The sequence below is a fragment of the Chelonia mydas genome, chromosome 1 (genome assembly GCF_015237465.2).
Source record: "Chelonia mydas isolate rCheMyd1 chromosome 1, rCheMyd1.pri.v2, whole genome shotgun sequence".
In the NCBI taxonomy this organism is placed as follows: domain Eukaryota; kingdom Metazoa; phylum Chordata; order Testudines; family Cheloniidae; genus Chelonia; species Chelonia mydas.
Window position 1 is genome coordinate 95,278,311 of NC_057849.1, and position 12,472 is coordinate 95,290,782.

General features: G+C 41.6%; 1 protein-coding gene across 4 annotated transcripts in view; it reads right to left on the reverse strand.

The window, feature by feature from the left end:
* The window catches only part of DZIP1 (DAZ interacting zinc finger protein 1), an 83,141-nt gene that overhangs the window by 28,897 nt on the left and 41,772 nt on the right, over nt 1-12,472 (reverse strand). The window lies entirely within an intron of this gene.

The following is a 12,472-nucleotide window of genomic DNA, read 5'->3' on the forward strand; positions in this document are numbered from 1 at the left end:
GCTCCCACAACAAACTGAAGTGATTCTTCCAAAGATGGACAGATTTCACTTGCATTCTCCTGCCCATGAAAAGTTTTACACAAATTAGGCCAGGTCACAGTATTTTTTTTTTAATATTATAGATTTAAAAATATTACATTATCTAATTTAATAAGAGAAGTAGGAGGGCATGGACATATATTCTGTAAAATATGAGTATTCACACTGCATTAACTAAGTTCTTACTTAAACAAAAATGGGAACCTCTGTTCTCCCATTCTTAATAGTCAAAAGATAAAGTAATTAGGTATTTATCTTAACAGGTTTTGCTGTATTTGCTTATATTTTGGTATCAGTGCATGGATTTTTTTAATAGGTATTAATTTAGGGGCAAATCTGCCCCTGCCTCCACAAAAGGTCCCCTAGCACCAGAACTGGTTGTTCCACTGCATAAGTAGGGGGAGTGGAGGAGGAGAGCTTCTCTTTAAGGCAAATATCCCCGTTCCCTCATGGTTCCTGCATATCAGGGAGCAGAGGGCAGATGGAGATATGCTAGGCCACAGGTGGGCAAGGGGAAGGGTGTGACTGGGGTCATAAAAGACACATCTATTACAAAAACCCTCCAAACATCTCCCTGTGGAGGGGTTGGGTGAGGTGCTGTACAGGCTTCTGAAGATGCTTCAATAAGCATTTTCCCATGCTCCCTAACTCTAAGGATGTGTCCAGCCCCTGACCTGGTTACTCATACAGAAAACTAGATTTAAGATTTACCCCTTAATTTGGTTCCCATATAATCTGCAACAAATCACAATCACTGAGAAAGCTTCTTACCTACTGTACTGCCACAGGATGAGAATGTGATTCCACAGACAGTATACTTCACAAGACCACTTAAAAGCAAAACTCTGCTGAGAGATTGCTTGGCCAGAAGCCTACTTTGCTGGCTAGCACTTGTTGGAATCTGCTACTGAGCTAGTTACTATATAATTGGATTAAAATGTCCTCATAATGTCTATACTTTCCTAAATGCAATCTGCTTAAGTGTTTCATGTCATCATGACACAATGCCTTGTCAGGTAGTTAGACTGTAACAGGAAATCCCAATTCCCAGCATCCAGGGTTTAAAATAATCTGCCACTCTACTTTATGGCTACCTGTTTCTCCCTCTCAGTATACTAGAATAGCTTTGAAGTTAAAATCAACAATATATGCAATAGTAACAGTGTTGAAAGCCATAAACCTAACTGTGCTATCCATAGCATCTTTGGTCATTCATTGCTGACACCAGAGATCAAACCCTGCATGGTGGTGGAGAGGGGGAGCTGGGGTGGGGAGGGGAGGAAGAAACAAAAACACAACAAAAAAACAAACCAAACCAGAAAGTTTTTCTCTTTGAGATAAGCTCTCCTTTGGACACTGGTGTGCACAAGTTTTAAGAAAAAAAAAGCAAACTCTATTACATAAACATAGAATCCAATATAAGAAAACACGAGCTGATCTGTATTGGGGGTTGCCGTGTTAGTCTGTATCCACAAAAACAACAAGGAGTCTGGAGGCACCTTAAAGACTAACAGATTTATCTGAGTTGATCTGCAACTCAGCCTTCTAACAAATGGGTGTGAGATCAGCCTGCTCACAAATGTTTCCTCTCTGATTACCAAAGAGAAACAAAGTTACCTGGGTCCCTTTTGAGTGCCTGATTGGCCCCCTCAGCTCCACATATTTACTCACCGAGACCCAGTACATCTGTGTGAAATCTGAAGGAAGGGCTAACTGTATGTTTGCTGGGAATAATGTAGTGTCTCTAAACCAAGTCTCAGACCCTGGCACAAACTTTTTCCCTCAAAAATTATAAATATTTATTGGAGAAGCATTTGAATTAATTCAGCGTCCCCATCTCCACCCCATCACAATAAATATGCCCCTTAACTAAATGCAGTTTTGATTGTTATAAGTTTAGTTAAAAAACTAAAAAAACCCTTTCCTGCACAAAAATAAAAAAGTCTAACACCACCATATCACCTAGGCAAAAAGGAGGAGGATTTTGCAATGTTCCCTGAAGTGAAAAAAACTCAGCCTCTTTTGGAATCATGGGTAAATCAAGTTATAGAGTCAAAGACCCTCTCCACCACTGAAAACATCCTGTCGCTAAAACCCTACCCCTGATTTTAAATCTGTAGCCTATCAGGAAGTGCATTCCAAGATAATTTCAGTGCGCAAGATGGAACATAGAGAGGCAGTCTCAGAGAACAAGAACTTACACCATGCTGAGCTTTGCAGATCACCTTGAATTGCACCAGAAAACAAAACTGGAAGTCAGTTCAGTTGACATAATACGCTCCCGGAGAGAAGCATCTCTTCATTCAGCCATATTCTGCACTAGCTGAGGTTTCTGATTGGTCTCACAATTGAGATATATTTCAGTAATCCAAATGTGTGGGTGTTGATCACAAATGTGTGGATAACTGCAGTGAGGTTCGCATCTAAAAATAAGATTATAATTTCTCCCAAGTAAAGAACAAGGACACTTGGCTGTTTCTTCTTGGAAATCCAGAAACCAGCTGGGATCCAACAGGGCTTCTACACTGCAAACTGTGTTAACATAACTTCCTCCACTGAGGGAGAAGAAAATCAAAGCTGAAAAATATAAGCAGCATAAAAAAAAAGGTTCCAATATGATTCTTTGAAAGATCTACACTTCACAGATTAGAATGAGCTTTCTGATTCAGCATCCAAAAATGCAGGTAAATCCCACAATGGACTTTTTCTAAATAACACCTCAAGACAGACCAAAATAAAATAAAATCAAGCTTTAGGGATACAATTAGCTTAGAAAGAGGTGAACTGAACCTCCGGAAAATTCTGCCAGTTGAACAAAAAAGAAAAAATAAAGCCCATTATTCTACTAAAGAAAAACTTAGAACAAAAATTCAGATGGAAATTCTGAGTAGTCTGCTGAATAGCCAGTTATTGAAAACTGATCATTTCCAGAAGAAAATCAAATGTGGGAATGAAAAGTTAGCAGTCACAATTCAAATGCTAACTTCTGAAAATGTCTCTCTCTCCAGCTGAATGCAGAACTAAAGACTCCTGCCTTTAGCACATATTGGCTTTGAAAATTTTTTGAAACTTCTTACAGATTATCAGGGACTATTAGAAAAAAACCTGAAAGGTCTATTTTTAGACTCAAAGGATTCATCATATGAAGGACATTGCAGTTTTGCACAAACTAACTGTAGCTCATAACAACTTGCACAAACTAACTGTAAGCTAACTATAATTGTAACTAATTGCAATTTGTACAAACTAACCTCCATAATAAGTGAGCAGTGTGATCAGTAGTAGATGGTGTTCTGTGATTATATCAAAATGCAAGAGTATACCTGCTCTTGATAACTTCTAGAACCATGTAACTGTATTCTTTTGTGTCCTCCCAACTGTTCTCCTTTGCAACTTTTTTTTTTTAATTTAATTTTATTTTATTTTTTGTGGGAGTTACCAGATATAAAGGATGCCTAAGTTTCTTCACTGGACAGTTACCACTAAAAGAAAAAAAAAATAGAATCATGTTTCAGAGGGATAAATACCAGGGAGAGAGAGGGGTTATTTAAGTTAAGCACCAATGCAGACACGAACAAATGGATATAAACTGGCCATCAACAAGTTTAGGCTTGAAATTAGGCAAAGGTTTCTAACCATCAGAGGAGTGAAGTTCTGGAACAGCCTTGCAAGGGGAGCAGTGGGGGGGGTGGGGGGGGGAACCTGACTTGCTTCAAGACTCCTATGAATTCCAGCTGTTGCATGCGGTCAAAGTGGACTTATGGGTATTTAGTTGTAAACCTAGTTATAGGAATAGATCTATAGCAGGGGTAGGCAACCTATGGCACATGTGCCAAAGGCGGCACGCGAGCTGATTTTCAGTGGCACTCACACTGCCCGGGTCCTGGCCACTGATCCGGTGTGGGGGCTCTGCATTTAAATTTAATTTTAAATGAAGCTACTTAAACATTTAAAAACCTTATTTACTTTATATAACTAAACTATTATAACTAAACTATTATTGTACGTATTATAGACTTATAGAAAGAGACCTTCTAAAAACTGGCATGTGAAACCTTAAATTAGAGTGAATAAATGAAGACTCAGCACACCATTTCTGAACAGTTGCTGACCCCTGATCTATACTCTTTCATGTGTCTCTAAAGGCATCGGTGAAGGTATGTGCTTTGAGCAAACAATCGTCTAGATACTGAAATTGGGGGGGAGGGATAGCTCAGTGGCTTGAGCATTGGCCTGCTAAACCCAGTGTTGTGAGTTCAATCCTTGAGGGGGCCATTTAGGGATGTGGGGCACAAAATTGGGAATTGGTCCTGCTTTGAGCAGGGGGGTGGACTAGATGTCCTCCTGAGGTCCCTTCCAACCCTGATATTCTATGATTCTATGAAATAACAAAATGCCTTGTTTGCGAAGGTGCCTCACTAGCACAAAAAGAACCTTCAAGAATACCCTCGGTACCAAAGATAGACCAAATGGAAACACTTTGTATTGCAAATTATCTTGACCCAGAGTGAACCTCAGGAAGCTCCTGAGGGATGGGTGGATTGAGATATGAAAGTAATTGTCTTGTGGATCAAGGGCCGAGAACCTGTCCCCCTGGTAAAGAGATGGGTTTACTGCTGCCATGGTAACCATCTTGAAACGTTGTATTTTTACAAATTTGTTGAGTGCCCTTAGATCCAGAATGGGTCTCCAACCACCATTCTTTTTCTGTATCAGGAAGTAATTGGAATAAAAAGCCTTGCCTCTGTGTTGGGTGCAAACTGGTTCTACAGCACTTAATTTTAGGAGGTAGTTTGTTTCCTCGCATAAAAGGTGCTCATGAGACAGGTCCCTGACGAGGGATGGGGGAAGGAGGGGTTGGGGGGGGGTAAAGTAGATTGAGGGTGAGGAGGGAGGTAAAGTAGATTGAATATCCCTGGGTAATGATCTCTAGTACCCACTTGTCTGAGGTTATACACTCCCAGTTTTGATAAAAAGGAGTATGGCGGTCGCCAAATTGGTGGAGATATTTGTGTTGTTGTAGCAAATGAGACTGAGGTAACTCAGGGCCTTGACCAGCACATCAGAATTGTTGTTTGGATGTAGAAGTTTGTGATGTCGATTATTGTGGGGCAGTCAGTTCCATTTTTGTAATCTCTGCTTCTTCCTTTGAGGATCATAATGTCTTTGGGGAGGAGGAAAGTAAGTAGGCTGGGATCTCTGTGCTGTCTGGTACTTACTAGGTTGTCTTCTTTGGGCAGGAGTGTAAATACCCAGAGAATGTAATGTGGCCCTAGAATCTTTTAATGTGTGGAGGGATTCATCCGTTCTTTGTGCAAACAATTTATATCCCTCAAAAGGGAAAGCCAGAGAAATGAAGCCAAGATGCTCTCCTTGTGACAACTGCCAGGGAGATGGAATCAGCAGCAATATGTGCAGTATCCAGAGATGCCTGCAATGCTGTCCTTGCAAGGAGCTGACCCTCAGCAACGATTGCCTGGAATTGCTTTTTCTGATGCCACAGGAGGTGTTCAATAAAGGCATTTAATTTAGAATAATTCGTAGGGTCATATTTTGCCCTGAGGGCTTGATAGTTAACGATCCTAAATTGTAGGTCTGCTGAAGAATAGAATTTATTTCCAAATAAATCCAGTCACTTCCAGTCCTTATCGTACAGGTGTCATTTTAACATGGTGTTGCCTGCCATGTTCATTAACAGTGTCAACAACCAATAAATTTGGGGAAGGGTGAGAAAATAGTAAGTCCCCGTCTTTAGAGGGCACATAATATTTTTGTCCACCTTTTTGCACATCGGGGGTATTGTGGTTGGTGTCTGCCATATAGTTTTCACCGGATCAAGCAGCACTTCGTCGATGGGGAGTGCAATCTTTGTTGATGATGACATCTACAGGATGTCTAGCAATTTATGCTGTGACTCTGACTTCTTCAAGCGGGATTTGCAGGGAATCCACTACCTTCTTAAAGAGGTCTTGAAATTGCTTGAAGTTGTCTGCTGTAGCTGGTGCGGGAGGCATGGCTGTGTAATCAGGAGATGATGAAGAAATGTTGGTCACCGGAGTATCTCCTCCTGTTCCTCAAAGGACTCCTCTTGAGGATCAGGAGATCTGGCTATTGAAGTTGAAGGAGATCGCCTTCCTTTATCCTTATGGGTGATGCTGGAGGTCCTCGAAATTTATTGTCTATATGCCACCCCAGGGTCCCAGTATGGCCATTGAGGTGATGGAAAGGGCATCGAAGGGTATCCATATCAACTAGGTGGGTCTCTTCTACTCTGGTGGTAGATTGAAGGTACCTAAGTTTCTACATGGCTAGCTCCCTGGTGTTGTAATGGAGAACTTGGGACAGAGACCGAGTATAGGTCATCCCCATCATCTTCCTTGTAGTTGCCTGATGGGGTGGCACAGTCATGGATGGTGGAGTAGAATGTCTCAGTACTGAATGTAAGTCCAGGGATGTAGACATATTCATACCACGCTTATGTTGATGCCTAGTAAGGTTATGGACCGTGCCGGGGACCTCTTTCTCTTGGCTGATTCCCTACTTGGCGAACTTGTGGCCTGCTTTTTCAAGATTTCCTAAAATGAATCCAAGGATTTCCTCTTTGAAGTCATTGGATAGTATTCAGACTGATCCCATCAACATCATTGGATCGGTCTCAACGGGGACTGCTGTCCATGGGAGGTCCCAGGCCTAGGGTTGGAGGCTAGTGGGAGTGAGTTTTCCATCATAAGCAGTCTTAATTTTAGCACATGGCTCTTTCTGGTTCTGGATTTTAATTTGAGACAAAACATGCACTTCTGAGACATGTGTGCCTCTCCGAGGCGGTGAATGCAGCAGGAACGGCCATCAGTGACAGGAATGGCTTCCCGACAGGAAAGTCAGCGTTTAAACCCAGGAGAGCCAGGCTTTCCCTTTTTTAGGGTTCACTTCCCAAATGGAAAGAACTAGGGGAAAGCTAATTTACACTCAGGAGATAAAAAAAAAATAGTTTGCATGTAGAATAGTTACGAAATGAAAAGAGAAGAAGGAATTATTAACATTAACTAATAAAAGTTTTATTACTACTATGGAAAATGAGTAAGAAAAAACACTAAGAAGAATCTCTGTCAATGGCTTCTGCTAAGGTTACGCCTCAGGCCAGGGCAGTGGAGAAGGAACTGAGGGCAGTTTGCCCTCACAGTGCTATATAGCAGCAAAACAGAGCACGAGACAGGGAGAAGGCATGTGTGGGCCAAATGGACACTGCTACCAAAAATTTCCAATCTGAGGCGCAGGGACATGAAGACACCTAGAGTGGAGCAACCATAGGAACACTACTTGAAGTACCAGGGAAAGCATAGTTAAGATTGCAGGGGCATGGGCCCATGCAACCCTAATTCTGCCTCTTTCAGCAATGCCCCAATATGTCCCGTTAGCACACATACCTTTACTATGCCAATCCTACAGCTGTGGATATGAACAAGCTCTTCACATCCTTTTACAGTCCATTCACGCTCACCTACAAGACTCCATCTAACACTATTAAATGATAAAAAATGGAAAAAAAGGTTGCCCACATTACCTTCCCTCTGTTTCCCCCACAACAGGCAATAGCCAATGGGAATTATCTGAATACACTCCAGGTGCACTAAGGGTGTCAGGTGTACCTACACCAGTTGTTCTCAATCTATTTATATACACACACACACACACACACATATATACATACACACACTACCTGTATGGTCCTGAAGATGTCACATGGGCCATGGGTGCTGATTGGGACACAGGTTAAGAACCACTGACCTACACTAAATGTTGGAGGCAGTAGTTGGTAAAGGTGTGTTTGTGTTATGAGGACATATGTGGATTATTTTGAGGTGTGTGACAGAGCTGTGATTATAAAATGAGAAGATCTGTTTAACATCCTTCCATATGAGCAAGCAAAAGAAAGAGCTGCATGTGTACCTTCAGGATGTTATGTAATTAGCAGGGCACAGAGGTTATACTAGAAAGGGTACTATCGGTAGGAAGCTGGGAAATGAGAGCAATCAAAGCATTTATTATCTTCATGCACTTCAGGTAAAGAGCGTGTGATCAGTGTCTGGTGTAGCTGTACTGAATGGTGGAGGAAGTAGTGAGTTCTGCTTGGTAGAGGTGTGTTTGTGAGATCTGTAGATTACTCTGAGGTGTGTGACGAGTTGTGATTGTGATAGGAGGAGATCTGTTTTTCACCCTCTCGTGTGTAAGGAGAGGAAAGGGAACAGGTGCCTGAGTACCTTTAAGGTGCAGTATGCATCATTTCTATGATGAATTGTGTAAGTTATATCAGTAGCAGGCCTTGGTGCTTTTATGACAAAAGGATATTGTCAGCAGTGAGGTGGAATATAAGAAGATTCTAAAGCTTTAATGATGGTTAAATGAAATTGTAGGTTCAGATGGTATCCTGTATAAAATATACACCAGGAATAAGGCCCAGCCCATTTCTGCCCAAGTGAATTATTGCAATCTCTTGTAGATCATGACCAGTTAAGATATTGCAGAGTGGACAAAACATGATGCCAGTGCAGGCCACCTCTCTCCACCCAATCAGCCTGTGGACAGTAATCCCTATGTCATGATGTATTCCTTGCTCTCCTGCAAATTTCTGTAACTTTGTGACCCAAGAATCACCCAGAAACCACACACTGAAAACCCTGGCAGCATATTTCCCTGAGCAGTCAAGGTACCTGCACTATCAGTTCCAAAACTGTGCACTATGTATCTGCGAACACCACATTAATCTGTCCTGAGATCAGGATGTAGCCACTTGTAGCCTGCCCCACCAGGGGCTAGTAAAATACAGATTTTCTCAAACAACCAGTCCAAGGTTTACCTACCGTCCATCCTTATTTCCTGCCCCTTCTGCAGCCACAACCCCCTGTCTCCTATCCTGCCCCACCCCCCCACACAAAGTCTTCTGCCTTTGGTTCCTTCCCACCTGATATAACAAATATTTTGGGTAGACCAGCTGCTGACTATTTTGCCGAGTTCTCAGTAAACCTCCTCATACAATAAAAACATATTTTAACAGAAACTACTTGTAGCAAGAAACATTAATTATTAAATCTTTACTGCAGAGCTGTACAAAGGTTTGGACAAGAAACATCAATGAAGGGGTGTTCACCCGGGGAAACGGCATTAGCAACACACTTGAATACCCAGACAAGCATAAGGTGGCTGCCCAGAAGCCATCTCACTTTTTTTTTTCTTTGTTGAGGCATGCGCAGGGTAATCCTTCCAGACTACACATCTATACAAGTGAAGAAGTGAACACATTCTTAAATACAATTCACAATTTGGGTGCCCCAAAGGCTTAGTGGGTGCCAGGCACTACTTTGGGAAAAACTGACAGATTGAGACCATTTCGACTCATATCATAGCTATAGAGTGATCTCCAGCTCTGTGCAAAAAAACAAAAACAAAATTTTTTGAAAAATGTCTAATTTTTGGAAGGAGGTGGGGGAGTCTTATATCTCCACAACTCCTAGTTCAAAGAATCCAAATTTGGGTGTCTAATCTTCCCCTCCACCATCCTAAAACACACCAAATTTCAAAGGAATCTGATTAAGCATGTTGAAATTAGAGAGCTTAAACAGGTCAACCTTTAACCAGAGTTGTAACACACCCTTAACTATAGTGGCACATGTAGTGGCAATGTAATTAAAAGACAGTCCTTGCCATACGTTCCAGCCAAATTCAAAATGAAAAGAAAGTATAAAACGTGAAAACTCTTTTGCTGTAAACTGACACTGTTGGTGAATGTAATATATTCAAAACTCATTCCTTTACCCTTCTTCTCATGTGTACCTATACTCTGAAACATCACTCTTTTAGGGATCCCAGTATCACATCTGATGTCAATAAGCAATCTGCCCAAGTTAGAGAATCATAAACTACCGATTAGGTAAATTAGTTTAGCTCCTTAACAATTCAGGATAGTCATAACACCTCACCATTTATGCACAGTAAAATAAACACATTTAATTATTTCTCCATTATTTCACACATACAAATCAAATTTCACAAAGGGGTGTCAGATGCAGACTGTGATACATGCATATTTTAAATAGATATATTGTATATCAGTTCACTTATAAGAAATCACATATTGCACACGAGCAGTCTGATTATATGCTTAAAATTTTATTAATTTTAAACCTAAATATGTCAAATGTACATGTTTTCAATTATGACTAAGTCCAAATCAGATTTACTTCATTTTAAGTTTTTAGTGTACCAACTAATGAATGCACTGATAGAGAAAGAGAGAGACTCTATAGCCTAGTGGTTAGGGAACTCACCTAGGATTTGGGAGAACCAAATTCAAGACCCTGCTCAAAATGAATATTTAATTACTTATACATAGTGAAACAGCTCCAGCAAGAGAGACTGAGAAAGGTCCACCCAAGAATACCCAATAACCTGGTGGTTAGGGCACTCACCTGGAATATGGGCTCAGGTCCCTGCTCTGCTCATTACAATCCAGGAGCATGCCCTAACCACCAAGGTATTGACTATAATTAGGGGTCTACTTAAATTGCAGAGAAATCACACATTTTTGGTGGGCTGGTCACGGCATAAACAGCAAATTCTGCAGATGTGTTACACATGCATGAAATTTGCTATTTATGCCACGACCAACCCGTGAAAAATGTGTGATTTCTCCACAGCATTTCTCGAACTGGGGGTCCCGACCCAAAAGTGGGTGGCAAGCCTATTGTACAGGGACCGCCGTATTGACACCCTCACTTCTGCGCTGCCTTCAGACTTTGGCGGCCGAAAAGCAGCAGCTGCTAACTGGGTGCCCAGCTCTGAAGGCAGAGCTGCTGTCCGCAGCAGCGGAGAAGTCAGGGTGGCACGGTATGGTATTGCCACCCTTACTGCTGTGCTGCTGCTGATGGCAGCGCTGCCTTCAGAGCTGGGTGCCCGGCCAGAAGCTGCCACTCTCTGACCGCCCAGCTCTGAAGGCAGTGCAGAAGTAAGGGTGTCAATACCATGACCCCCCTACTATAGGCTTGTGACCCCTTGTGGGTTGGGGTCCCCAGTCTGAGAAACACTGTGCACTTTTGTACACTTTTACCCTATAGTATAAGCAGATTTCACAGGGGAGACCAGATTTCACGGTCTGTGATGCAGTTTTCATGGCTGCGAATTTGGTAGACCCCTAGCTATGATAGGATCTCTCCCTCTCTCTTGTTTTTCCACAAGAACGGTCTGGGTTTTGCATGCTAGGGGATAGGCTGGCCTGGCTTATTGCCTAACTCCAAGAAATGGTTCATGGCTCAAGTGGAGGGTAGCACCTCCCTCCAGCCTGTCAGACACTTAAGGCCTAGATCAATGGCAGTAAGGTGCCTAAACACCTTTGAGGATCTGGACCTAAGCCTCACCCCTTTCCTCTGCATTTCACTCATGTCTAATTTAGATGGCTCCCCACGCAGCTTGCTGGCTTCTGATAATCCCTTCCATAGGCACCTAACTGTCTCCATGCATTGTATGGGGAGTCTGAGTGCCGTACTTGGGGTTAAGGATTCCAGTAGGTGACAGGGCACCTAGGGCTTAGGTGTTGCAACACTGAGTGAAGCTCCTCTGTGGATTTAGCCCTAACTGCCTAAGTCACTTTTGAAAATGAGGTTCAGACTTCTAAATGAGGTTTAGGCACTTTTGAAAATTGTATCCAAGATTATACTTTCCAGAAGTAATTCTATCAAAAAAAGGTAATAGTCTGGGTATTACAGATATGGGCAACTGCTTTGATCGGAATATGATAGATCTTCTGATTTCAAAATGGCCTAATAAAAAAAAAGCAGTAGTATTTATTCAAATTGCTAGGAAATGCAGATATTTTCAGAATGGCATTAGAGGTAGCTACGTTACATCCTTTGGTTATACAGCTAGTTCCCATGAAAATCTTTGAAAAGATAGGGGAAGGCTCTAGTTTCCACTAACCTTTATAAGCAGAAATTTGGAATCTTAATGACAAAAAAAAAAACAAAATGCAGAAGGGAGGAAAGTAGAGGGGGAGACAGAGAGACAGAGAGAGACCTGCAGAGATAAATAAAACGATCATCAACAAAATCATGCAAAGTCAACACGCTCATTGGGGTTTCATTAGTAAACAACATTGAAACTTCTGCATACTGACAAAGAGCAATCTTTTTCTATGTTGAGAAGTGTTATAAAATGCAAAAGAATCCACAAGAGCAGAGAAATGAGGAGAACATGATCATTGAAACTGCTGATGTAAATGAGCAAGTCAGAGAACTAAAAGTGATTAATATTAAAAAAAAATTTCTCCTACTGCAGATGAAAAAGGAAAAAAATGGACTGGTTAAAATAATGCTTTATGTTATTTTACAATTATGAACACTGTGGAGTTATACCTGAAGAAGCACACCCTCTTAACAACACCAGA